Raw genomic sequence first — 24,985 nt, 5'->3', positions numbered from 1 at the left:
CCACAGATCACACAAGCATTCACCCAAGCAACATCCACATGCAGACACAGCAACACCCACTGCCTCCACTGTGTCCCCCTCCTCCTCGTCTCCCTCCTCCCTCCCTGTGACATCTCCACTCACACCTGCATGCACACCACCATCAGCCAGTACGTCCATCACCACCACACCCACCAGAACAGTCTGCACACGGGCAGTCACCACCCCCACTACCATTTACACGTCCCCTGTGTCCTCTCCCAGTGTGTCTGTCACCCCCTCTTCCAAACCACACAAACGCAGGCAGCCACCCACCCAACAGCCATCCACCTCACGACAGCCTCCGTCACAAGCACCTGCACCCAAAGACAGCACACTTGACTCTCCTACAACCACATCCTCTTCCTCCACTCCCATACCCACTACAACTACCCGTCCCTGTCTTTCTAAATTGATTTTCCTTTCCAACCTTGACCTCTTTCCAACAACTGACCCACCCCCTCCATCTCGTAAGAGTCCAACCAGCACCTCAGCCACCACAAGCCCTGCACCTACTAGGACCATCGTTCAGGGCTATTGGAGTCCACCAGCTCCTGGGGCAGGAACATCGGCCAGCAGCAAGGGGACAGCCAGCCCACCCCCTGGGAAAAGAAGCAAAAAAGTGAAGGGCCGGCGCCACAGGCCTGAGACGGCTGCCCCCAAGGACACCAGCCTTGCACCGTCACCTGGCCCATCCACCAAGGGAGGCAAGGGCCCCAGAGATTCTTCCAAGGAGGGCAAGGGCCCCAGAGATACTTCCAAGGGAGGCAAGGGCCCCAGAGATTCGTCCAAGGAGGGCAAGGGCCCCAGAGATACTTCCAAGGGAGGCAAGGGCCCCAGAGATTCATCCAAGGAGGGCAAGGGCCCCAGAGATACTTCCAAGGGAGGCAAGGGCCCCAGAGATTCGTCCAAGGAGGGCAAGGGCAGCAGGATGAAGAAGTCCGGCAGCAGGCGAGCTGCGCAGGAGGGCCCCACCAGCCCCATTTGGGGTGTGACGGAGGACACCCACGGGCCCAGGAGTCCAGCACAGGAGGGCCCCGCAAGCGATAGGTCGGATGGCGACTGAGCGGGAATGATTGCCCGGATCTGGTTCCCTAGGAACACAAGACAAGCACCGCTGAACAGTGCCCCGCCGTGAGAAGCACCGCTGAACAGGGCCCCGCCGTGAGAAGAACCGCTGAACAGGGCCCGCCGTGAGAAGCACCGCTCCGCTGGGCCCGCCGTGAAAAGAACTGCTGAACAGGGCCCGCCGTGAGAAGCACCGCTCCGCTGGGCCCCGCCGTGAGAAGAACCGCTGAACAGGGCCCGCCGTGAGAAGAACCGCTGAACAGGGCCCCGCCGTGAGAAGAACCACTGAACAGGGCCCCGCCGTGAGAAGCACCGCTCCGCTGGGCCCCGCCGTGAGAAGAACCGCTGAACAGGGCCCCGCCGTGAGAAGAACCGCTGAACAGGGCCCCGCCGTCTCTGCACCGCCCCGCTGGGCCCTTCATCTCAAGCACCGCTCCGCTGGGCCCTTCATCTCAAGCACCGCTCCGCTGTGCCCTTCCTCTCAAGCACCGCTCCGCTGGGCCCTTCATCTCAAGCACCGCTCCGCTGGGCCCTTCATCTCAAGCACCGCTCCGCTGGGCCCCGCCGTCTCTGCACCGCTCCGCTGGGCCCTTCATCTCAAGCACCGCTCCGCTGGGCCCTTCCTCTCAAGCACCGCTCTGCTGGGCCCTTCATCTCAAGCACCGCTCCGCTGGGTCCTTCATCTCAAGCACCGCTCCGCTAGGCCCTTTATCTCAAGCACCGCTCCGCTGGGCCCTTCATCTCAAGCACCGTTTCGCTGGGCCCTTCCTCTCAAGCACCGCTCCGCTGGGCCCTTCCTCTCAAGCACCGCTCCGCTGGGCCCTTCATCTCAAGCACCGCTCCGCTGGGCCCTTCCTCTCAAGCACCGCTCCGCTGGGCCCTTCATCTCAAGCACCGCTCCGCTGGGCCCCGCCATCTCTGCACCGCTCCGCTGGGCCCTTCATCTCAAGCACCGCTCTGCTGGGCCCTTCCTCTCAAGCACCGCTCCGCTGGGCCCTTCATCTCAAGCACCGCTCCGCTGGGCCCTTCATCTCAAGCACCGCTCCGCTGGGCCCCGCCGGGCTCCGCCGTCTCTGCACCGCTCCGCTGGGCCCTTTATCTCAAGCACCGCTCCGCTGGGCCCTTCATCTCAAGCACATCTCCGCTGGGCCCTTCCTCTCAAGCACCGCTCCGCTGGGCCCTTCCTCTCAAGCACCGCTCCGCTGGGCCCTTCATCTCAAGCACCGCTCCGCTGGGCCCTTCCTCTCAAGCACCGCTCCGCTGGGCCCTTCATCTCAAGCACCGCTCCGCTGTGCCCTTCCTCTCAAGCACCGCTCCGCTGGGGCCTTCATCTCAAGCACCGCTGGCCCATTGGCAGGGCCGGATCTGTGTCGGGCAGGGCTTCACGAAGCACTCTGGGCACCATGCCTCCTCCATAACCAGTGGAGTCTGTAATCCACCAGATGGACTGTGGCTTTGCACTCCCCAGGATGGTACAGTGGGCAATCCACCCACTGAAAAGACTTGTGAGACTGTGGCTGTGCACTCCCCAGGATGGTACAGTGGGCATGGAGGCCCCTCGTGGATCTGGCGTCGTGGACTCATGTGGCTGAGGTGCCCCCCCTTCCCTTCCCCCTGAGGTGCCTGTGGTTTTATTATCTGATGCCCCAGCAGTGGTCTCTCCAATGGAATCGGGTTTCGTGTGTGGGCTTTGCCCATGTGTTTATGCACATTGGCCCACGGACAATGGCATGTAGCCAATATGTGCCGGACTTTTGGACTATGTTCATATTCTTCATGTTGTGATTTATTTGTTTTAATAATCTAATATTTGACTTAAGTTCAAATATGCTTTAATATACTTCTATTTTAATGATCATTTTATTTTGTCTTTGAATTATTCCAGGGGGCTTGGGGGGTGTAAATCTGACTTGTTGCTCTGCATTGGTGTGTGGGGATTTGGGGGGGGGGGGGTCGCGTATGTGTGTGCCCGTAATCTTTTCTCCTCCCCCCTCCCCTGTGTCGTAGGTGCAGTACTCACCGTTGTCTCCTGCGGCGGCGTTCGTGCTCCTGGTAGAGGAGCAGGTAGACAATCACTGGTAGGATGTTTAATTCGGGTTCCATGCTGTCCAGATTCCTCGTGGAGTGTATAGAGGTGAGCGTATTCCCGTTCGTGATCTGTTTCCGCCGTGTTTTTATCGGCGGGGCTCCCGCCCCGGAAAAGGTGGCAGATTGGTGGGTCGTGATAGGGTGGGCGGTACATTGTCTGCCGCCTGTCTGTTGGCGGTGACCGCCGCGCTGTTTGTTTGCCCCGCCGTGGCGGTCGGAGTGTTAAAGTGGCGGGCTGTGTTGGCGGTTCCCGCCAGGGTCAGAATTCCATTTTTTTGACCGCCTGCCTGTTGGCGGGTTGGCCGCCGCTTTAACACCGACCGCCAGGGTTGGAATGACCCCCAAAGTGTCTTAAGTCTTCTAAAAGCAAACAAAGGCCCTCATTACAACGCTGGCAGTCAAAGACCGGCAGGGTTGTTTTGGCGATTGTACCGCCAACAGGTTGGCGGTACAAATCACCATATTATGACCCGCCATCGTTGTCCCGGCGGTTATAATGCGCCAGAGCAGCGCTGCTTGCAGCGCCACCCTGGGGATTATGACTCCCCTTCCCACCAGCCTGTCCATGGGGGTAGAGATGGCCATGGAAAGGCTGGCAGGAAGGGGAGTCATGGGGCCCCTGGGGGCAACTGCACTGCCCATGCACTTGGCATGGGCAGCGCAGGGGCCCCCAGGCACAGTTCCACCCTGCTTTTTACTGTCTGCACAGCAGATAGTGAAAAGCGTGACGGGTGCAGCTGCACCCGTCGCACGGCCACAACACCACCAGCTCCAGTGTGAGCTGGCTCCAATGTTACGGCCGACATCCCCGCCGGCCCAGCGGGGATGTTGTAATGTGGCCGGTGGGTTTGCGGCAGTCCAACCTTGGTGGGCTCCCTCCACCGCCCGCCAAGGTTGTAATGAGGGCCAAAGTCTCTTTCAAGCACAAAGTACCTGGCTCACGTGAAAAATCTCCGCAAAGGGCCGCAGAGGAGGTGAAGCGTGGAAACAAAGGGGAGTGGTCGATTTCTTGGGCCGCACACGGTGATGCGTTGTTTAGTTTTCACGCAGGGATGGCTGTGCGGGGTTTCAGATGCCCCGGGTACGGTGCGTGGATTTCCTGCACTGGCAGGATGAAGTCACAGGAGCTGCGTCGATCTGGTGTGCGTTGCATCGAATTTTCTGCCGTACGGCAGGTGCTGCGTCGATTCCTCCCTGGAATTCGGGCTGCGACATTCCGGCTCAGCTTCGCATCGATCCAGTGGACCGCGCGTCAAATTTCCGGTCACTATGCTGGCGCTGCATCAATCTTCTCGTTGCGAAGTCGGGCTGTGTCGTTCCGGTTCGGCGTGCAGTGAAATCTTCACCTCGGTGCAGGCTGTGCGTCGTTTCTGGCAGGCTCTGCATCGCATTTCAGCACACGAGGAGTCCTTCTTGAAGAGATGAAGTCCTTTTGGGCCTGAGACTTCAATGAACAGGAGGCAAGCTCTGACCAAGCCCTTGGAGAGCACTTCTTTACCTCAGCAAGGCAGCAGGGCAACAGCAGTCCTGTGGGCAGCCAGGCAGTTTTTCTTGGCAGGATGCAGGTTCTGGTTACACGTTTCTTCTCCAGTAAGTGTCTGAGTTGGCAGGGGCCTTGTTTATATACCAAAATGTGCCTTTGAAGTGGGGGAGACTTCAAAGAGTGGCTTAGAAGAACAGAAGGTCCCCTTTCAGTTCAATTCTGTCTGCCAGGGTCTCAGTAGGGGGTGTGGCAGTCCTTTGTGTGAGAGCAGGCCCTCCACCCTTCCAGCCCAGGAAGATCCATTCAAAATGCAGATGTATGCAAGTGAGGCTGAGTATCCTGTGGTTGGGGTGTGTCTGAGTGAATTCACAAGGCGCTGTCAACTGAACCCAGCCAGGCATGGATTGTAAGGCACAGAAAGATTTAAGTGCAGAGAAATGCTCACTCTCTAAAAGTGGCATTTCTAAAATAGTAATATTAAATCCAACTTCACCAGTCAGCAGGATTTAATGTCACCATTCTGGCCATACTAAATATGACCTTCCTACTGCTTTCAGATCAGCAGCTACCACTCAAACAATGTATGAGGGCAGCCCCAATGTTAGCCTATGAAGGGAGCAGGCCTCACAGCAGTGTAAAAACATATTTAGGAGTTTTACACTACTTGGACATGTAAACTACATAGGTACATGTTCAGCCTTTTGCCTACACAGCACCCTGCCCTATGGGTTACCTAGGGCACATCTTAGGGGTGTCTTATATGTAGAAAAAGGGGAGGTTTAGGCTTGGCAAGTACTTTTAAATGCCAAGTCGAATTGGCAGTGAAACTGCACACACAGGCCTTGAAATGGCAGGCCTGAGACAAGGTTAAGAGGATAATTAAGTGGGTGGCACAATCAGTGCTGCAGGCCCACTAGTAGCATTTAATCTACAGGCCCTGGGCACACATAGTGCACTCTACTAGAGACTTATAAGTAATTTAAATAGTCCAATTGGGTAGGATCCAATGTCACCATGTTTAAAGGGAGAGAGCATATGCACTTTAGCACTAGTTAGCAGTGGTAAAGTGTGCAGAGTCTTAAAACCAGCAAAAACAGAATCTAAAAAGTGGAGGGAGACAGGCAAAAAGTTAGGGGTGACCACCCTTAGGCTGTCAGGATTAACATGGGTGGTACACCTTTCTGTGGTGACAAAGTCTAACCTTAAGCATGATTTCATTATCTAGGCCAGATTCACAAGGGCCATAAACGCTGTATGTATGAATGATTGGACAGAAGTTCTAAATTACCTAAGTAGTTTGGGACAAGAATTTCCTGTCCTCACTACCGAGTCATCTTCACAAGTCAGTCTACAAGTGGAGATGGAACACAGTCTGGATGGAGCAGTCTGCCCCAAAGCCATGTGTCTATGGTCACCCTGGTAAGTGCAGACTTGATAGTCTCAAACTATTGCATGTCATCTGTTGTGAAGCATGATCTGACTCCACATAAATGCTTGAATGAGTGTACATGTAAACACCATCCCTTGCTTCTGACCTTTGCTAAGCTGTGAGTACATGTATTTGAGTATCCCTGAAACTATCAGCCAATCTACATGGCATGTGCCACATTTGGCAGTTCAAGACTGCCTGTTGGTGCTGTACACCAGTTGGCACATGTGCAAAGTTAACATATAGCAATATGTGATATGAGACATACGAGGCACTGTTGTAAAGACATGTGCATTAGTTTGACCTTGGAAATTTCAGAAACATTTTGTGTGAGACAAGTATTCCAGAGTCAGCCATTTCTCCAAGATACATAAAGTAATACTTTACACTGATGATACACACCACAAAGGCGTGCATTTCACAGAATCTGACACAAGAAATGTAACCTCTTGACCTCACACTGGACAGTGTCTAGACCATCCCTTTGCCATGGCACCCAGCAGTGATAAGGCCCTTGCTTCACCAGTCATGGTGTTTGCATTGCATTTCTTCACATAAATGCAAGAGTGATGGCTATTTCCCCTGTAGTGTTCAGGACACTACAAGTCCTAGGTTGCACTTTGGTCAGTGCTTCCAATGTGATACCATGGAGCATTGGTCTATGACTGATGCAGCAATTGCCCAGATTGTGTACATGGTGACATGTGACACATGTTGGTACAGCTATGTCACCAAACACACCATGCTACCAGACACAGTTGCAGGCAACGCACTTACCAGATCTCTGCTGCTCTAAGTCCTCCAGCAAAGCATGGAAGGTTAGCCAGGCTGTCTTCAGGACCATCTAGTATAGTGGCGTGAGGCAGGGCCGGTGCATGTGGGGCTGGGAGGTCTGTCCCAATAGTTCTTGGGCTCTCAGTCGGGCCCAACGTTTCAGGTCCTCCTAGCACTCCTGGTCCGCCGGTGGTGGAAGCCAATTGCACTGCAGCGCTGTGCAATCTCTGCCCAGGTTCTGGCATGCGCTACATTGCTCAGCTGCTCATCTGGGACCCCATAAGGCCGAGGGTAATTGTCCAGCGACCCCACCCAGCTATAATGTCCAATTCCCTTTCACTAAAGGGTGGTGCCCTCTCCACAACTCACTCAGCCATGTTGGGGGCAGTTAGGTTGAACAGAGCAGTAGGGTAACAGAGGAACCTGTCTATAGCAGAGGATGACTCAGAATGACAAGAAAATGTCTGCCTGCAACTTCCTGTCATGGGCTTCCTGCCTTGCATTTCCTCTGTGTCATTTCCTGTTGAATATCATTGGGTTCCGTCTCCACATTCTACACCCCGAATGTGGATTATCCGCACCCGGAGCAGAGGAGACGCTTGTGAGGTGTAGAACCTGAAATCAGAACAGATTTTTTTTTTTAAAGACAAGTGTGACATATGCAAACGTGTAGGAAGGGCAGGAATACTAAAGGAGGAAGGGAAGGTTTGCATTATAGTACATGTGGGCAACTTATTTTGCTTACATCTAAGAAACTTTGGGGGTCATTCTGACGGGCGGCGGAGGCCGCCCGCCAGAGTTCCCCCACCAAAATACCGCTCAGCGGTCGAAAGACCGCTGAGGGTATTTTGGGATTTGCCCTGGGCTGGCGGGCGACCGCCAAAAGGCCGCCCGCCAGCCCAGGGCAAATCATCCTTCCCACGAGGACGCCGGCTCAGAATTGAGCCGGCGGAGTGGGAAGGTGCGACGGGTGCAGTGGCACCCGTCGCGTATTTCAGTGTCTGCATAGCAGACACTGAAATACTAAGTGGGGCCCTCTTACGGGGGCCCCTGCAGTGCCCATGCCATTGGCATGGGCACTGCAGGGGCCCCCAGGGGCCCCGCGGCACCCCCTACCGCCATCCTGTTCCTGGCGGGAGACCCGCCAGGAACAGGATGGCAGTAGGGGGTGTCAGAATCCCCATGGCGGATTCTCAAGGGCAGCGGAAAACCGTCGGGAGACCGCCGGTTTTCCAAATCTGACCGCGGCCAAAGCGCCGCGGTCAGAATGCCCTGCGGGGCACCGCCGGCCTGTCGGCGGTGCTCCCGCCGACCAAGGCCCCGGCGGTCTCGGACCGCCGGGGTCAGAATCAGGGCCTTTGTCTGTATCACCAAGCCAGGCACAGGTAGTAATGTCAATCCCTGTGCACATATTGCCAGGTACACCAAGGGCCAGAGGTACAGGGTGTCACACCAGCTCCAACACAGAAACAATAAATGCAAGTGTGTGGATCAGGTAGGATTGCTGATTTGAGACTGGTGGCACATATTGCCATGCCAGTTCTGAACCCAAACATAGAAGTGAGACCTGCCCCCTCTCCTCCAGCCCCCGTGAAAAAATCACAATAACCCCCCTAGCCAGTATGGACATGCCCACGACCTGCGCACTAGTGGAAGTGGCTCCTCAAACATTGCACGTGGGATACAATCACTAAAATCTCATAGCAGGAATTCCCCCTTGTTTACAGGTACTCTCCCTCGGATATGGCCCCTTCACCCCAATGGGCTAGGCCCTTTTTGAAGCAGAGCCCTCTTGTGCCACTATCCAGGGTGGTCTCACATATGCAGATATTTGATCTCCAGACCTAATAAAGCCCTAAGAGACGTTGTCCACGCTAGTCCATGACATGTGCACAGGAGTTACTGCACAGCCAGTCTTTTGACTCTTGGGAACAGCTGTTGTATACAGACATCAAATATGGCTGACAAAGTAGTCTTAGGAGGGGATATGTTGACAGAGTGTTAATAGCCCACCAATCATCATCAACCACAGACTGCAAATTACATGAAGGTCATGACACAACATGTTGCTCAGGTGAAAAATGTGTCAAACAGCTGGTCATGCTCCTGCATACCCTGCCCTCTATTTTGTACAATTGCCCGGTTGCCTGGATTCAGAGCTAGCTGAGGGATCAGAGGTATGTGTAAGCCATGATTTACTGCTATTTTGTGCAAAACACAGCAGACTACCATAATCTTGCACGCAACTTGAGGAGAGTACAGCAACACCCCACCCTGTACGGTCAAGCCATCTGAATCTTGACTTCAGCAGCCCAAGACTGTTCTCAATGATGGCTTGTGTACGTCTGTCTGCCTATTGTACTTCTGCTGAGGTACAGTGGTTGCACGTCTGTATGGTGTGAGGAGATGAGGGGAGAGTGTATATGCAGCATCACTTGAGGAAAGAAATGGAGCGATATATGTAAATGTCCCTCATGTATTTGTACAGTACATGCTGTTTGAAATGGTACATACTGTGTTTGTTGGGGGCATGAATGTGGCATGATGATCAGTGTTGTCTAATGGTTGTGCACATGTACAAACACAATGATGCATATCATACTCACGTGGTCCTTGATACTTACTCAGTAGCCACATGTTGCCAAATTCTCCAGCTGCCGTCCACGGGACAAGACATGGCCTGCGGAATGCACCGCTGCCATGGGTACTGCCTGGGAACAGTGCATGAACATCAATGAAGCTACCACTGGCAATACAGACACACTGCACGTTGATGGAGTGCCAGCAGTGTCTGTTGCAGAAGATGTGTGCATTGTGGTGAGGTGGCTACAGAGCCACATTAGTGCAATCAATTGTACCCAGCACACTTGGGAAGCGGGAAATCAGGGAGAAATCCCTAGCTACCCTTTGCGTTCTGGCCAGTGTATGGGGCATTCGTATGTGGTGATGGGCTCTCCTATTGATGCAGCTCAGTACCTGATGCAGGCATCTGGACTGGGTTGCCTGGGAGATGCCCTAAAGGTCATTGGTGACCCTCTAGAATGACCCCATAGCAAGGAAATGTAGAGCTGCCAGGATCTTAACATAGGCTGGGATGGTGTGGGAGCGGCAGGGCACAGAGTCAAGATCCTGCTCCCATCTCCAAGATGATACCAGGGGAAAAACATATCTGGCCATGTCATCTTGGCTGAACATCCCAAAGATACAGGTTCGGCTTATCTCAACGACAGTCTCACCTTCCATACTCCCACCTGCCTTCTCCACTCCGCCAGCCTCGCCCTCGCCTCTGTCCCCGGCACTCGCCTCACCACCGCTGGAGGAAGATCCTTCTCTCACCTCGCCGCCAAGACCTGGAACTCCCTACCGCTCCACCTACGCCAGACCCAGGACCTCCCAACATTCAGGAAACGCCTCAAGACATGGCTATTCAATCAGTAGCTCCCCCCCTAGTGCCTTGAGACCCTGATGGGTGAGTAGCGCACTTTATAAATTACCTGATTGATTGATTCATTGATTGAAAGAGGTTTATCCTTTGTCTGAAGATTCTCTCTACTCTCCTCCTTCTGAAATTCCTGTCGCATAGCAAGGGGCAAACCAACAAACACATCCAGCTACATGGTGAAAGGTGTGAAAGGGTTTGTTTGTGGCAGTTTTGCTTTATGTGTGCAGCAAGGCTGGGATTGGGTGTGAGGAGTTTCAGCTGGGTGGTGGATGGTAGGCACTTATACAGTGTGCCATTTTGCATTTTTGCCTCATCTGACCCGAGTGCAGATGATCCTGGCCCCCCAAAGACCTCTATATCCAAAGAGTATAGGGTTTGTCCACCCTCAAGTACCTGTTTGTCAAGTGGTGCAAACGTGCCAACAGCCACAAACCCCGTCAGCACCAAGGACAGTCAAAACACCTCTGCACCCAGACTCCCTGGGCAAGTTAATAATAAACTGACTTTTGACTCTTGGTCTAGGGCCCCGCAGAACCTTATGTCCAGATGGGGTCCCTGACACTAACCCTGCCAGTCCCTGAGTGCACACTTTGATTTTCCCCATTTACTACAATGGGAACCATTTCCACAGTGAAAATACCCTATTTTCCAAAGCTTATAAAATTCATAACTCCGGTTGTGTGTAACTTAAAAAGTTCATTTTGGTGTCTAAATTTATATAAAAACTCTGCTTTATTTTTCTAAATTAGTGTTGGATTTTTTTTTTTGAGTCGTGTCATTTACTTATTGTCCATGTTGGTATTGTGAAATGCTTTACACATGTCCCTCCAAGTAGCCTGACTGGTCTTTGCCATACTATCAGGACTGAGCTAAGGCTTACTAGTGTGAACCCAAGGTCCACTACTGGGTAATGTGCTAGTATTATGTGGTATGACTCCACAGTCATACCACATAATATTGCTACCTTGCTAAACACACCTACTGGCGATGTATCTGGACTCCCTATCCACAGGCTCCCTGCCCCCACATTGAGGGAAACAGTCATTATAACCCTCCTCAAACCAGATAAGCCAGTCGAGCACTGTGACTCCTACAGACCCCTGTCACTCATCAATGTTGATAATAAGAGCTGCACCAAAGTGCTTGCCAATTGTCTGTTGCCTCTACTGCCACTGATAGTGAGACCAGACCAATCTGGCTTCCTCCCCAGGTGCTCCACCGCACACAACTTCTGCACCATTTTTGTTGTCATGCACCATCTTGCTCCCCAAGTACCCATACCGGCAGCTCTGCTAGATGCCACCAAGTGGTTTGATTCATTAGAATAGGGGTACCTTTTTCCACTTCTTGTGCACCTCAGGATGAGTCCACAATTCATCAAGCAGATTTGGCTTCTCTATGTACTCCCCACAGCTAGCATACACCTAAAAGGGCTCCTTTCAAATCCCTACCCTATCACCCGTGGTAGGAGAAAAGGATGCCCACTATCACCTATCTTATTTACTATCACCATGGAGCCTCTGGCCACGAGATTCCAACAGCACCACACAAACAGAGGCATTGGGTTCATATCCAGTAGACTCATGGTCTCAATGTAGGCAGGTGACATTACCGTCTATACAAACAAACCAAAGGAAAATCAAGACACGCTCACCCACGAGGTGGTGAGCTTTGAGGGCTTCTCCAGTAGTCATATAATTTGGTCTAAATCCATTCTTTTCCAGCTTACAGACTGCACTCTTCCATTTAGAAGTGAATGCCCTTTAAAACGACAAAGGACCCGATCAGATATCTGGGAATCTGGCTCAGCAGAGACCCAGATGAGCTTTGGTCAGTACATCACACTAAAGCCATTGACTGGCTTGAGGACAGGAGATCTTCATGGTCTAGACTACCACTATCCATAGTGGGCCACATTGCAATCACAAAATTTCTATACTCCCTAAACTCCTCTAGCTATTTATAAATGTTCCACTCCCTCTAACTACTCAATTCTTTAAGCGGTTGAAATCTAACTTGATATAGTTGATTTGGGCCGGGAAACTTCTCACCTTACGACAAACACAGGGGTGTTCTCACGCACCAGACGTGTTATATGTGCTATGCACCCACGCTTACTTCCTTCATTATTGAACCCACTCCACACCAGCCGCACATGGCCATTGAGAATGACTGTGTCTTCCTCTAGCCACTATCCACGGCACTATTCCTGCCGTACAGGATGCCCAGAGAGGAAACAGAGACAGTTCAATGTGTGCGTTGGGCATGGGAGGGCTGGCGTAGGAGGGCAGGTCTACCGCTCCTGTACGCCCCCTTCATCCCCTAGCTAACAACCCTGCATTACCACCACTACAAGACAAGGGAGCTATCTCACGCGCCAGAGACCAAAACATTAATGTGTTCTCTGGCCTATACCCAGAGGGCCAATTCATTCCACCATTTGATGGCTCGCCATCTTCACATCCCACTTTCTTGGATACCTCACTATGTTATCAATTACAAACCGCTTGCCGGGCAGCACACAATACATTTCCTGCCTCCCCACTGCCCCTGTCTTCACTGGAGCACTTGCTTACATCTCCATTCCCATTTAAATCACATTTAACTTTCCTCACCGATTGTTTCATCGAAAGCACAGGAAGCATGGTGTGCAGACCTTTGTTCTCCTTAAACAGTGGTGCAGTGATCTTATTGCTGCAATGAACTGCCATTGTTATTACTGAACTATAGACTGTGCCTCATACACTTCAACTTCCTCCATTGTTTGTACCGCAACACAGTGCAAGTTTTTAGGGTGGACTGTCCCCTGACTCTTAGGTGGTCATTAAGAGTTTTTGCAGTCCGAGGACCACCACAGTGGTGAGGGCAGTCGCACTGCCACAGGGCCTGCAGTGAAGACTGCCATATTATGATCATGGTGGTGTTCCCAACAGAACACAGCCAAAATACCGCCAGGATCGCCAGTGCGGATGGACAGATGAGGCCAGCGGTAGGCATTTCCAGGCCGGCGGGGAACACGTTTCTGCCTTCCATATTACGAGGTTGCACACAGCTAGGATTTCCACCACGGTTGCACCGCAACAATAAGCCTGGTGGAAACAAACTACATAAAAGGGTACACTTACCTTCAGAAACACAGGCACGCCAGCAGCCTCCATGAAATTGTGCCTTGGATGGGTGTGGGGAGAGGGATGTAGGGTTGGGGAACAGGCCGTTTGAAGGGGGAGGGAAGAAGAAGGGACACTGGCTGGCATCAATGAGGAGGCCAGAGCCTGAAAGGAGATCTGCAGGGCTGCCAGGGCACCTTGAATGCCTTACAGGTAGGCATTGGACTGCTGCATCTGTGATGCCAGTTCCTGGGTGGCATTCACGATGGTTGACTGCCCCACAGAGATGGACCTCAGGAGGTCAATAGCCACCTCATTGAGGGAAGCGGGGCTGACTGGGACAAGGGCAGAGGTGCCTGCAGTGAAGGAGATGCCCACCTTCCTGGATGAGCGAGCCTGGGTAACTGGGTGGGGAGCTACAGGGAGGGCAGTGCTGGTAAGGGAGGTGGAGGACAAGGATGGTGCTGGGATGGCGCAGATGTCTCTGCCAGGGAGAGTCCATCGGAGGTGGAATCCGAAGATGTTGTCGTTGATCCTGTGTCCTCCGTGGCACTCTCCTCGCCCACCGTCCCATTGGTCCCCTCAGCTCCTCTGGTATCAGCCTACTGGGTCCCGTGGGCTGCAGCTTCCCCACTCACCAGTGCCCCTTCTCCTTTGCTTGATGATGCTGATGCACATAGAGATAGAGGAGGAGAGGGAGGGAGGGTGGCAGAGAAAGACAGGGTGAAATGGGTCAATACCAACCCAACATTCACACAGAGTAACAACGTCTTTATCTGCTGCTATGCCATGGCAGGCCACGCCTTCACATATACATGCAACAACAGTAGGAAACCATTGGGGAAACTACAGCAATGTTGATGTAAACTGCTGATGTGGGAGCATTTGCACTCATGTACTTGATGAGGGTCATACTAGTCACACTTGCCCAGTACTTGGCACATTCTCATGGTTGTTTATATAGACATATCCTGTACTCCTTACTCAACAGAATCCTGCATGGGTAGGTAACATGCCCACTAATCCATTAACAATTTGCACAGTAACATCTGAGCCCACTCTGCCTCTCTACACATACAGTACAAAGTAGCTGATTGAGGACTCACTAATTACCTCTGTCACAGTGGTAGACTGATACTGATGGCAATGCTCTGATACCTCAGGTATACTGATGCTGATGGTAGAAGCTTGGCTTTCAAAGTTTCTTAAGGGTGACCACACAAATCCCAAATTGGAAGTAAATGCCCTCATAAGTCACTGTCTGCATGGTATAGGCACACATCTTTGATACAAATCCTGCCAGGCTGGCTGATACCCATAGTCAACGTGCATCTACCAATGATCCATGCTACATCTTCCCATTCGTAGGTAACCCAAACCCATACAAGCATTACATAATTGAGGTGTGAGTGTGTACTTACCCCCTTCTGGCTACTGTGCTGCCCTCAAGTGCCCATCCACCTCAGGGTCTGCCACCGCCAAAATGCAGGCCATTAGGGGGGTCAGGCTCCGATGGGCACCCCTTCCTCGCTGGAAGGACGTCACAAGCATCTCAAGTCCTCCCACTGCCTTGTGTAGTGGGTGCTCCGCTGGCTATGGAACCCCAGGGTCCGCACTTGTTTGGCGATGGCACGTCAAATCCCCTTCTTCTGATGGGCGCTGACCTGCATGAGTGACACAGACAGAAGACCAAAGCCATGTAGAGTGGCATCATAGGGACAGCAGTGAACATCACACATCAGACACTTCTCATGGCCACACTAACGAATCTTCATGCCACTATAGCTCCGACTCCTCACCCATCTCCATGCATCCACTCTGTTTGCCTCTTCACAATGCCTTCCAACCTCACACAAACACTACCACACAGGACAGTGACATAAGACTCACCTGCTGCTCTGGTGCCCCATACAACTGTCCATACAGGTGTACAACCTCATCAACAAGCTTCTCCAGCTCCTCCTAGGTGAAGGCTGGTCCCCTATCTCTTACAAGACGTGGTATTCTGGGTCTCAGAGAGAGTACACAGCAGCTCACACTGTGGAGGTCTTGCTTGCACGAGTGTCAGAGGTCAAGTGAGCTATGCTAAAGAAAATGGCGTTCATGCCCGCTGTGTACATGACCATCACTGCCGGCGGTGATCACCATTGGCCCCAGGCTCCCATAGGCTACAATGTTATCCAATGAGGAGTTGTACAGCAGTTGAGAACGCCTACTGCCATGATGACTAATGCTGACGGAATGAGGTCACTTTCATCTGTCCTGTTCATGCAGCACAGGCGGCTGCCATTTTACATGTAATTAGTGAAATGAAAGTGAATTTTAGGTGTGTCATGGATGAACTATAGGGACTACTGCATAGATTGACCACACATTCAAGATATCAACTTTTGGCTTATGTTCACCGTACAATGGTGCAAATGAGACATGCACCTTGTACCGGCCCCTAGTCATCATTGCTATCCTGGAAGACAGACACGTCATACAGACGTATCGTCTGAACCACCCAGTTGGAGCCAGATCTGCTGCCTGCCATACGTCATCCCCATGCCGTTCCTCCCACAGTACAGGTGTTGTCAGTGCTCCACTTCCTTGCCTCAGGGCCATTCCAGATGACAGTGAGCTTGGCAGCAGGGATTTCACAGCCGATGTTCAGTGTTGTGTTGAATGATTTACTGTGTACTTTACTCAAACATCTGCCCAGCTACATCATGTTCCCCCAACATGCGGATTTGGCCACAGTTAAACCTGACTCCTATGATATAGCTCATATTCCTCATGTGATAAGGGCTATAGATGGCACCCACATTACCTTGGTTCCTCCCAGGGCAAGTAAACAAGTGTACAGGAACCAAAAAAATGTTTACTCCATTAATGTCCAGGTGGTGTGTCTCGCTGACCAATATATCTCACAAGTTACGGCCAAGTTCCCTGGTTCTGTGCATGACTTACATTATGAGGAACAGCAATGTCCCACATTTGATGGCACAACTACAGAGGGACAGGGCTTGGCTCATTGGTATGTATCAAATAGTATATATGCCCCTGTAATCTCACCTCTCTTCACAATCTGTCTTGTGTCTCTACTTGTATTGAGATGGGTCTAACCTTTGTGCACACTGGTGACTCTGGCTATCCTAATTTTCCCTGGTTGCTGACACCTGTGAGATATTTGATGACAGATGGTGAAAAATGTTTCAATGAGACCCACGGTAGGATGAGGTGTGTCATTGAGAGGATGTTTGGGCTACTGAAGGCCACATTCCGGTGTCTACATGTCTCCAGAGGTGCCCTGCTCTACAAACTGCTAAAACTCTGCCAGATCGCTGTTGCCTGCTGCATGCTACACAATCTGGCCCCGAGACATCACATCCCATTACTGGATGTTGAGGAGCTGGCAGCTGGACCAGTGGCTTATGATGGTGACATAGAAAGTGTTGAGGAGGCAGATGATGAGGATGCAGCTGACTCTAGAGCAGAGTTGATCCACCAATACTTTCAATGAGAAACAGGTATGTGTAAACTGTTTTCTATGTGACCTGTACTCCTGTCTGGCTTGTGACATAGCTCCTCCTGCTTTGTGTCATCAGTGGAGGTGTTGAGTGCAGCTATCCCTCTGGGTGGGTTTGGGGGGAAACATATTGTCCAACAGGTGAGGTGTTTCTGTTAAAATGACAGTGGTATTTTCACTCTGCTGTTGTGTAGCATCACATCTGCGAAGTATTGTCCATGGTGTTTGTCCCCTGTACTATGTCAACTGCAATAGAAGTGCCCAACATATTGTTGTCATCAGTATTGCTACTTTTCCTCACAGTCCACAATGGTAGAATGTGTAACCTAACTTTTACTGACTGTGGAACATGCCATTAGTTGAGTTGTGTCAGTTGTGAGGGTAGGACCATTTGGTATGGATGTCTAGGAAATGTGGATCTGTCATGGAAATGTGGTTTGAGATTCCACTTGCCAAATCACACTAGAAAGTTCAGCATTGTACTGCATGTGTGTTGAGTGGCCAACATTGACTCCTATTGTGATAGTTGTCCATGTCTTGGTCTATTTGCAGGGCATTTGTGTGGTGCAACTCTGGTTCCTGCCTTACCTGGTGGCTCCCTTGACACATGTATCCAGAATATGTCTGCTCTACTATTATCCTTGCTGCATATTGCTCCCCTTCTGTCAATCTCATAGACTTTTGCAGGACAATTGGTTGACTGTTAAGAAATATTGTACAACAAACGATCGTACTTGTTACAATAAAGACATGTAGGCAGTAGCTGTGCTCAAAGGTGTTTAATGTGATTTACTAGTGCAATGGGTGATGAGTGGGGTCATGGTGGGTGAAATCATCAGAGTAGTTGTCCCAGCTGTAGGTAGTCCTGGTCCAGTATCCAAGGGGCCATAGGAAAATGGAAACATGACAGTGGACAGTGAACAGGGTGTATAGTGGGACACAAGGGAGAATGTTCAGTGTAGGGTCACTTCCCTGCAATGGTTTTGGTCTTGGCATCAAGTCCTGCAGGATGTCTGGATAGTCGACCTGGCTTGCTTGTTGGTTCCTCAGCTACAGGGGGAGGTGGCTAGTGGTCTGCAGGTCCTCTGACAGAGCCTCCATTTCACTAGCTGATGCAAGGGTGGAGGGCTCGGTTGGAATGTGGCTAGTGGAAGGGCCCTGCTGGTGGGTGAAGGATGCACGCAGGATAGTGGTGAGTTCCTTGAGCACCCCTACAATGAGGCCATTGTGGCATTGAGGGTCAGCCACTGCTGCACAGCCCCCTCTGGTTCTCCTGGAAGGTTGCAAAGATCTGGCCCATCTTGTCCTGGGATTGGTGGTTTGCTCCAAGGACTTGGGAGATGGCCTCCTGGTCAGTCGTTTGACTTGGGTGTCCCATCCCTTGGGCTACAGGTGCCCTCCCACTGCCCCTGGTCCCCTGTGCCTGTGCCCTTGGCACAGTGTGCCCACTCACAGTTGCACCAGGACCTTCATTATGTTGGGTATGTGGGCTTGCCTCTGGTTTCTGTACTGTGGGGCACAATGCTGATTGAACAGTCCTTGGGACACAGGTTTGGGGACAAAGGGTTGGCTGTGGTGTTTTAGTCACTGCAGTGGGGTACTCAGATGTGTCCAGGGTGGGGCCGGTGGTGGTGGACTGACCAGTTGTCCCAGATGGGCCAGGCAAGATGTCAATGTCTATACAGCCACTGGGGCCTTCATCCTGGGATAGGGTGTCTGTTTCTGGCCTCATCTGCAGGGTGGCAGTGGGAAGGGTAAGTGGATGGTAAGGGAGAGAGTTACATTGTGGAGATGTACTTGTTCGTATCATTGTCTGATGCATGGTGTTGCTTGACTTGCTTCCCAGTGATAGCAATGACAGATGCAGCACTGCAGACATTGTTTGTGGGTAACGGATTGTGACATTGTTTCCATGTTCCATTGAGGGTTGAGGATAGTGGATAGCAGTGCTGTCATTGCCATGTAGTAGAACGCAGTCAAAGCAGCCAGTTGTTGTTGCATGTGCTATGCTTTTGTTTGCAGGTGTTCCACTGTGAAGTGGGACTGTCATTTTTTTGATGTGTAGCGAGTGATACATTGTGTAAGTTTTGGTGCTTGGCATTGTGATTGGTATCCGTGCCCTATGTAGGGACTGTGTGGGGATACTGGGAGTCGGGTAGTATGGCATGAAGGGGAAGGGCTTGTGGTGATTGGGGGTGTTTAGAAGTGTGAGATGGGATGGATTCGGGAGTGATAGGGTGGTGGGGACGCATGCTGTCCAGGAGGGGTTGGTGCCCGGGGAGTGTTGTTTACTTACCAGAGTTGAGACCTCAGATGATTCCAATCAGGCCCTCAGGATGCAGTATGTCCAAGTCCTTCTCCTCCCACGATGTGAACTCAGGTGGAGGAGGTAGAGGCCCACCGCCAATCTTGTTAATGGCAATCTGATGACATGATGCCATGGAACGCATCTTCCCCTGTAGGTCGTTCAACCTCTTCCTTATGTCATCCCTTGTGCGTGGAGGGTGCCCACTGAATTGACCCTGTCAACGGTCCTCCACCATAACTCCATTATCCTGGCAATGGATTTGTGCTGCACCTGTGTTCCAAACAGTTGTGGTACTACCCTGACGATTTCATCAACCATGACCCTCAACTCTTCATCTGTGAAGTGTGGGTGCTTTTGTGGGGACATGGTGGAGGTGTAGTGGTTTGGGGGTTGTGTTGTGTGCAAGGGTGTGGTGTTTGGGGATTGATGGTGTGTGTTGGGTGCTTATTTAGGTGTGTTGGGGTGTTTGTGTGCAGATGCGATGTGTGTGTTGTGTACTGTATGAGCTGTGTGTGCCTATAGTGTGAAAGTGCTAAATATGTATATTTGTGTGCGGTCAGAATCTCTGTGTGTGGTAGTAGTTGCAAAGGATTGTGGGTTGTGTTGGTTGGTGTTTTATAGTTGTGGGTGTGTGTAGCATGAGTATGTGTGTCAGGTGTGGGGTATTCATACTGTCCAATGTGGTGTTGGCTTCTGGTGGTGGTGATCTTTTGACCATGGCAGTTCGCACCGCCAATGGTTTTCTGCTGTGCTGATTTGTGGGTCGTAAGATGCAGGGCGGGATGTTGTCGGTGTGGTGGGGCTGGTGGTGGGATCATCTTTCTCCCGCCCTCGGTCAGCTTAGGCGTGTCAGATTTGTGGCTGTATTTGGGCAGTCTTCAGTTTGTGACTCGTAGTACGGCAGTCAAGATACCGCTATCACTGGTGGTCTCTTGGTGGCAGCCAGCATGGCTGTCTTGCCAAAAGACCACAAAACGTGTAATGAGGGCCTCAGTGTCTAAGATGCAATGCACCACAGGCCACCTTTATCCATCTTGCATGGCACTGCCCCAGGCTGCGAACTTCTGGGGAGAGGTATTATACACAAGATCACAGGCTTGCTGCCCCAATACACACCCATGGTTGGGCTGCTTGGTTGGGTAAAAAACACACCCACCCCATCCCACAGACTTACTGCCATGGTGGTTCTAGCAGGAACCTGGCATCTACTATCAGAACAATGTTAAAGGACGTGTCCTACAACCAGGAGCAACTAGCAAATTACTGGGAGCTGATGCCAACACAGCCCCAAGAACATTTGGGAACCATTCACCTTTTACCTCCGCCAGAGGGATGATAATTGCCCCACTGAGGAGAACCCATGTGTAGAGGGAAACACAGTTCAGGTCACCTAGAAATTGATTATCTTGAGGCCCTAAACGCACATGGGATGTGTTACTGGAAATGTGTCCTTGTTACCAGGTGTATGCTCATAACTTTAAGCTAAGCAGTCCTTCTGTTGCTAGGGCAGCCAAGAGTATTATTGGATGATTGCAGGTGATTTCATGCTACCCTGAAGTCCACCACAGTATAATTTTCTTATGTTTCGGTGTTTTTTTCTGTTTGTTACTGAAACTTCAAATAAAAATATTTTTTTTTTAAATGACGAGAGAAAATCTTGCCTGTGTCTCAATGGAAATTGTCTCTGCCAAATCCAACTTCAAAGGTAGTTAGTGAAAACTATGTTTGCATTTAATTGTAAGAGAGGGCACCCCAGAACACAGAAGATTCTGCATGGTGAGAAATGAAGACCGCAGGAAGCCTCTAGATCTGACTGCTAACTGGTGACTTTGCCTAAATGACTCTTCTTTTTCCTTTGACCGCCTTCTCCACATCGCTCACTTTTTTTCATAGGTGCAGCCTATTGTATTGTGTCTTTACACACTCTTAATGTTCTCAACAGCCTGCATATTTACTAATTCAGGGGCTCTTCTCTGGCTCTACACTGTTCAAATGAGGGAAGACAGTTCAGCCAGTTTGTGTCTTGATAGTAAGGATAAGCCAACAGAGGTGATCAAAGCTTTGACAGAGAGGGCCAAATTTATGAAAGATTTTGCATTGCCCTGCGCCATACAAGTTGGCACAGGGTGACCCAAAACCTAAAATGACATTCACCAAACCGTGCATGGCCCTCCTGAGTGGCTTGATAAAACTAGAGTAACGCAAGGCAGAGCAAATCACTGCTGTGTGTTACTCTGCAGCAGGGATGCGTTCCTTGGGTGGAGCACGGGTGGTCCCACACAACCACCCATGCAATCTGACATATTCCCAGAATAATAAATATTGGTAGACCTGGGAGTGCATCAGAATTGTATGCTTCCCCACCAGAGGCGCAATGAGGAGAAATGTTTATATTTCTTCCCCGTTGTTTCCTCTTTCTAACTGTGCTGCATTGTGCCCCTGATCTGAGGATTGTATTGTGCAGGAAGGTGTACCTTCCTGCGCAAAAACAATAATGCCTACAATGCGGCCTACAATGCAGGCACCCTTGCACCATGGTGCAAGGGTATCTGCTTTGGGGGTAGGCAGCAGTTTGTGCACCAGCACAGCAGAGAGCAGAAATACACTGTATAATGTTAAATAAAGTGCATTCCTGCCCTCCCCATTTAACGCAGTGCAGCAAAGTGGCTTGCTGCATGGCGTTGCATGAATATTTGTTAAATAAGCCCCAAAGAGTCTCCCAAGGATTTTGAAGTCCTTGTTAAATGTGGGAAGATTTGGGTAAGGAATTCCAGATCTTTTTTGCACTGCCAGAGAATCTGAGGGCCAAACCTGAGGACCCCACACAGCCATATGAGTGCAACACACTATCCATATTTTTTATTTAAGCAATGTCATTTTGACAGGGATGTGCTATGTCATAGAGATTGGTGAGCCCTTCCTGTGCCAACTGCACAAACCAGCAAGCCCTTTGTACCACCAACACGCATGCTCTGTTCCTCGGCATGTGACTGGTCCGCAAAGAGCTCGCATCCAGGCTGCGACTTCATGGTCACCGACTAAAGATCCCAGGGCTCCTTAATGGCATAGGGGCACACAAGAATGTTGTGGAAACTTGTAGAGTTTAATGTCCTTCCTGTTAGAAACCACACAGATAGCTCCTATACATCTTCAATGCTGACGCTGTGTAATGAAGTTGCTGTTATTTCAAAGAAGATCGTGGATTCCCTAGCCCAGAATCAAGTGTTTTTATCTGCTTAGGTATCGCTATTAGAGGTAAAAAAATGAAAGTTGCATACCTTTTATCAAGGAATTGAACATACAAAATAATCCATTGACTTGATGTTATTTGTTTACTGTTTTTAGCTCCAACCCACACCAACCAAATTTCAGGTGTAAGAAATGTCTGTCCGATCTTCCTTCTTCTTTAAAGTCAAAGTCAAAAAAAGAGGTGGCAAGAGTGGCCGGTTTTTCGTGCTCTATGGACAGCAGGCAATTCTTCTTGCTAGGATTACCTACATGTCCCTGAGGTCTGTTGGCACCAAAGGGGCTACCCTGCTGCATATTCTCGCTCTTCTCCGTTCCATGGCTGTCCCGGGCAGTAAACATCTAGAAATGTTCTACCAAGTGAGTAGTAAACTCCATGCAAGTGGTGGAGCATTACTATACTTCAGATGAAATTCCCTTGCATCGGGGTCGTCTCATAGAACACATCAGTGTCAGCAGTTGCACAATGCTGCTATATTAGGGAGGACCTGCCGCTGGCATTTTATCCCCCAAAACAACTCCTGCCTTGGACACTCGAGATGCTTTGCCGTGGAAAACGTTTGTAAACCTAAAAGACATATTTAAATTTGGCACCTTTAGGGTGGTGGGGGCAGACCTGGATTGTCACAATATATACAGCTAGAAATGAGACATTTAAATAAAACCAGCACACATATGCAGGAAGCATGACCTTTGTTCTCTCTTTCTGTACTGTTTATAAAGGCCCAAGGGCCTATTTTAGGGGCGTTTTCACAAGTTGCACCCTTGTAGCACATTTAGTAATACTACAGTACTACTACTCACACATTACAAAGTCCTATGCACTAACCTATACCCAGAGATTGCCACCTCCGATATCTTTTCTATGTGGACATCGCCGCCTCAGTTACAGAGATTGCTGCACTTGTAAACATGGATTGTTTACTTTACTTTTTAACATTTTACTTTAGGTGGGGTATTTTCTTTGTCAATGAATCTTTCAATACATAATTATACTTTAATTAAAAATATAAAAATAATTATTTTGAATACTTTTAAGATGCTTTACCGTTTTACTTTGTTCTAGTTGGTAAAAGATATATGTATATAAATTACATTAACATTTACCATCAAAATATTTGTACAAAATTATTTTAAAGTTTCATACACTTTTTTACTTTTTCCTATACTTTGTCATATGGAAACCTCCGACCCATTGGAAAAGACCTGCTCCCACATGTGAAAATGAACTTGTAGTATATTTTACACCTGTAAATATGGCTGAACTACTGGGTTCAGGGTGGGGGAACGAGGACATGTAGAGAGATGTTAAGGTATTCTTCTGGACGTGGCTCCCCTTTTTGCTAAACAGGTGTGGATCAGGTATAGTAACAAAATAATTGCAGTCTTGTGGAGAGGTATAATTCTCATGGAATTATGCCCTTAACCTCTTGGGACTGGTCTCCTGTATGGGGTTAGGGCTGATAAAAATTAACATGGTCAATAAAAAATAGGAAAAACAATAATAATGAGAATACATGTCCAAATGCACATAACATAGTGTTCACACTGGTGCCACACTTTACATGAGAAGGTGATCCAGTGGACACTGCATTCTTTGCAAGTAGATGAAACCATGGGACTCATAACCTTACCTCGATAATGGAGTTGGTTTTATCTGATCTCAATGATGAAGGGAAAGGAGGCGGCATCTCTAATATAATGAAGGCAATAGTCATGGTGCTAAAAGTAATATTAAATGAAAAAGAACAGGTGGACCATAATATTAGACAAAGGAGCCTGTGCTAATGCCCTGCATTAAAACGCGATGATCACATATTACTCTTCCACGCTTAAGCATTGACGCCGAGAAATTATGTGTGTCTTTTACAGATTCTTCATCTTTTAAGAAAGCTCGGCAAACCTGATGGAGCCTCTGAACTTCTTTCGTATTGTTACAGTGTCAGAGACATTCTACACAGAGGACACGTCCAAAGCCCATTCACTGTGTCCAGTGAGCACTTGGCAGGAGCGTAAGGAAGGATCTTGAAGCCCCTGCAGGCAAGGGGTCCCCCTCCTTTCAGTGGGGGCTCAATTTAGTCTATAGATAGCGATGAATAATGGAGTTTCATGGACCCCTCACCACATTCTGCACGGGGACCCCATCGTTTTGAGTTATGCCACTGACATTCAGCACTTCCATGTCCTGCGGTTACTCCAGAGGGGGATACAATCCAAATGTTATGGGTCCATGCCATGTGCTCATTACCTGCCAAGCACTTGTGAAAGTCATGTCCAGTGAGCACTGTGTACAACAATCATTGCATAGACCATGCCCAGAATCGATTCCTAGTGCCCACCGGATAATTCAGGTGCTCACTACAAAGCAGAAGCGAAGGGCATGAGCAGTCAATTGAGGGTGATGTGTTTGCACAGCTGATAATATCTTGCAAAATACAATGCTCTTGAGGTTCTTGACCCTAATAAGCCACTTCACACAGGAATTCCGACACTGGAAATGTCATAATTTAC

The sequence above is a fragment of the Pleurodeles waltl genome, chromosome 2_2 (assembly GCF_031143425.1).
Source record: "Pleurodeles waltl isolate 20211129_DDA chromosome 2_2, aPleWal1.hap1.20221129, whole genome shotgun sequence".
Taxonomy (NCBI): Eukaryota; Metazoa; Chordata; class Amphibia; order Caudata; family Salamandridae; genus Pleurodeles; species Pleurodeles waltl.
The sequence above is the reverse complement of the archived record's forward strand: the minus strand, read 5'-3'. Positions refer to the sequence as shown.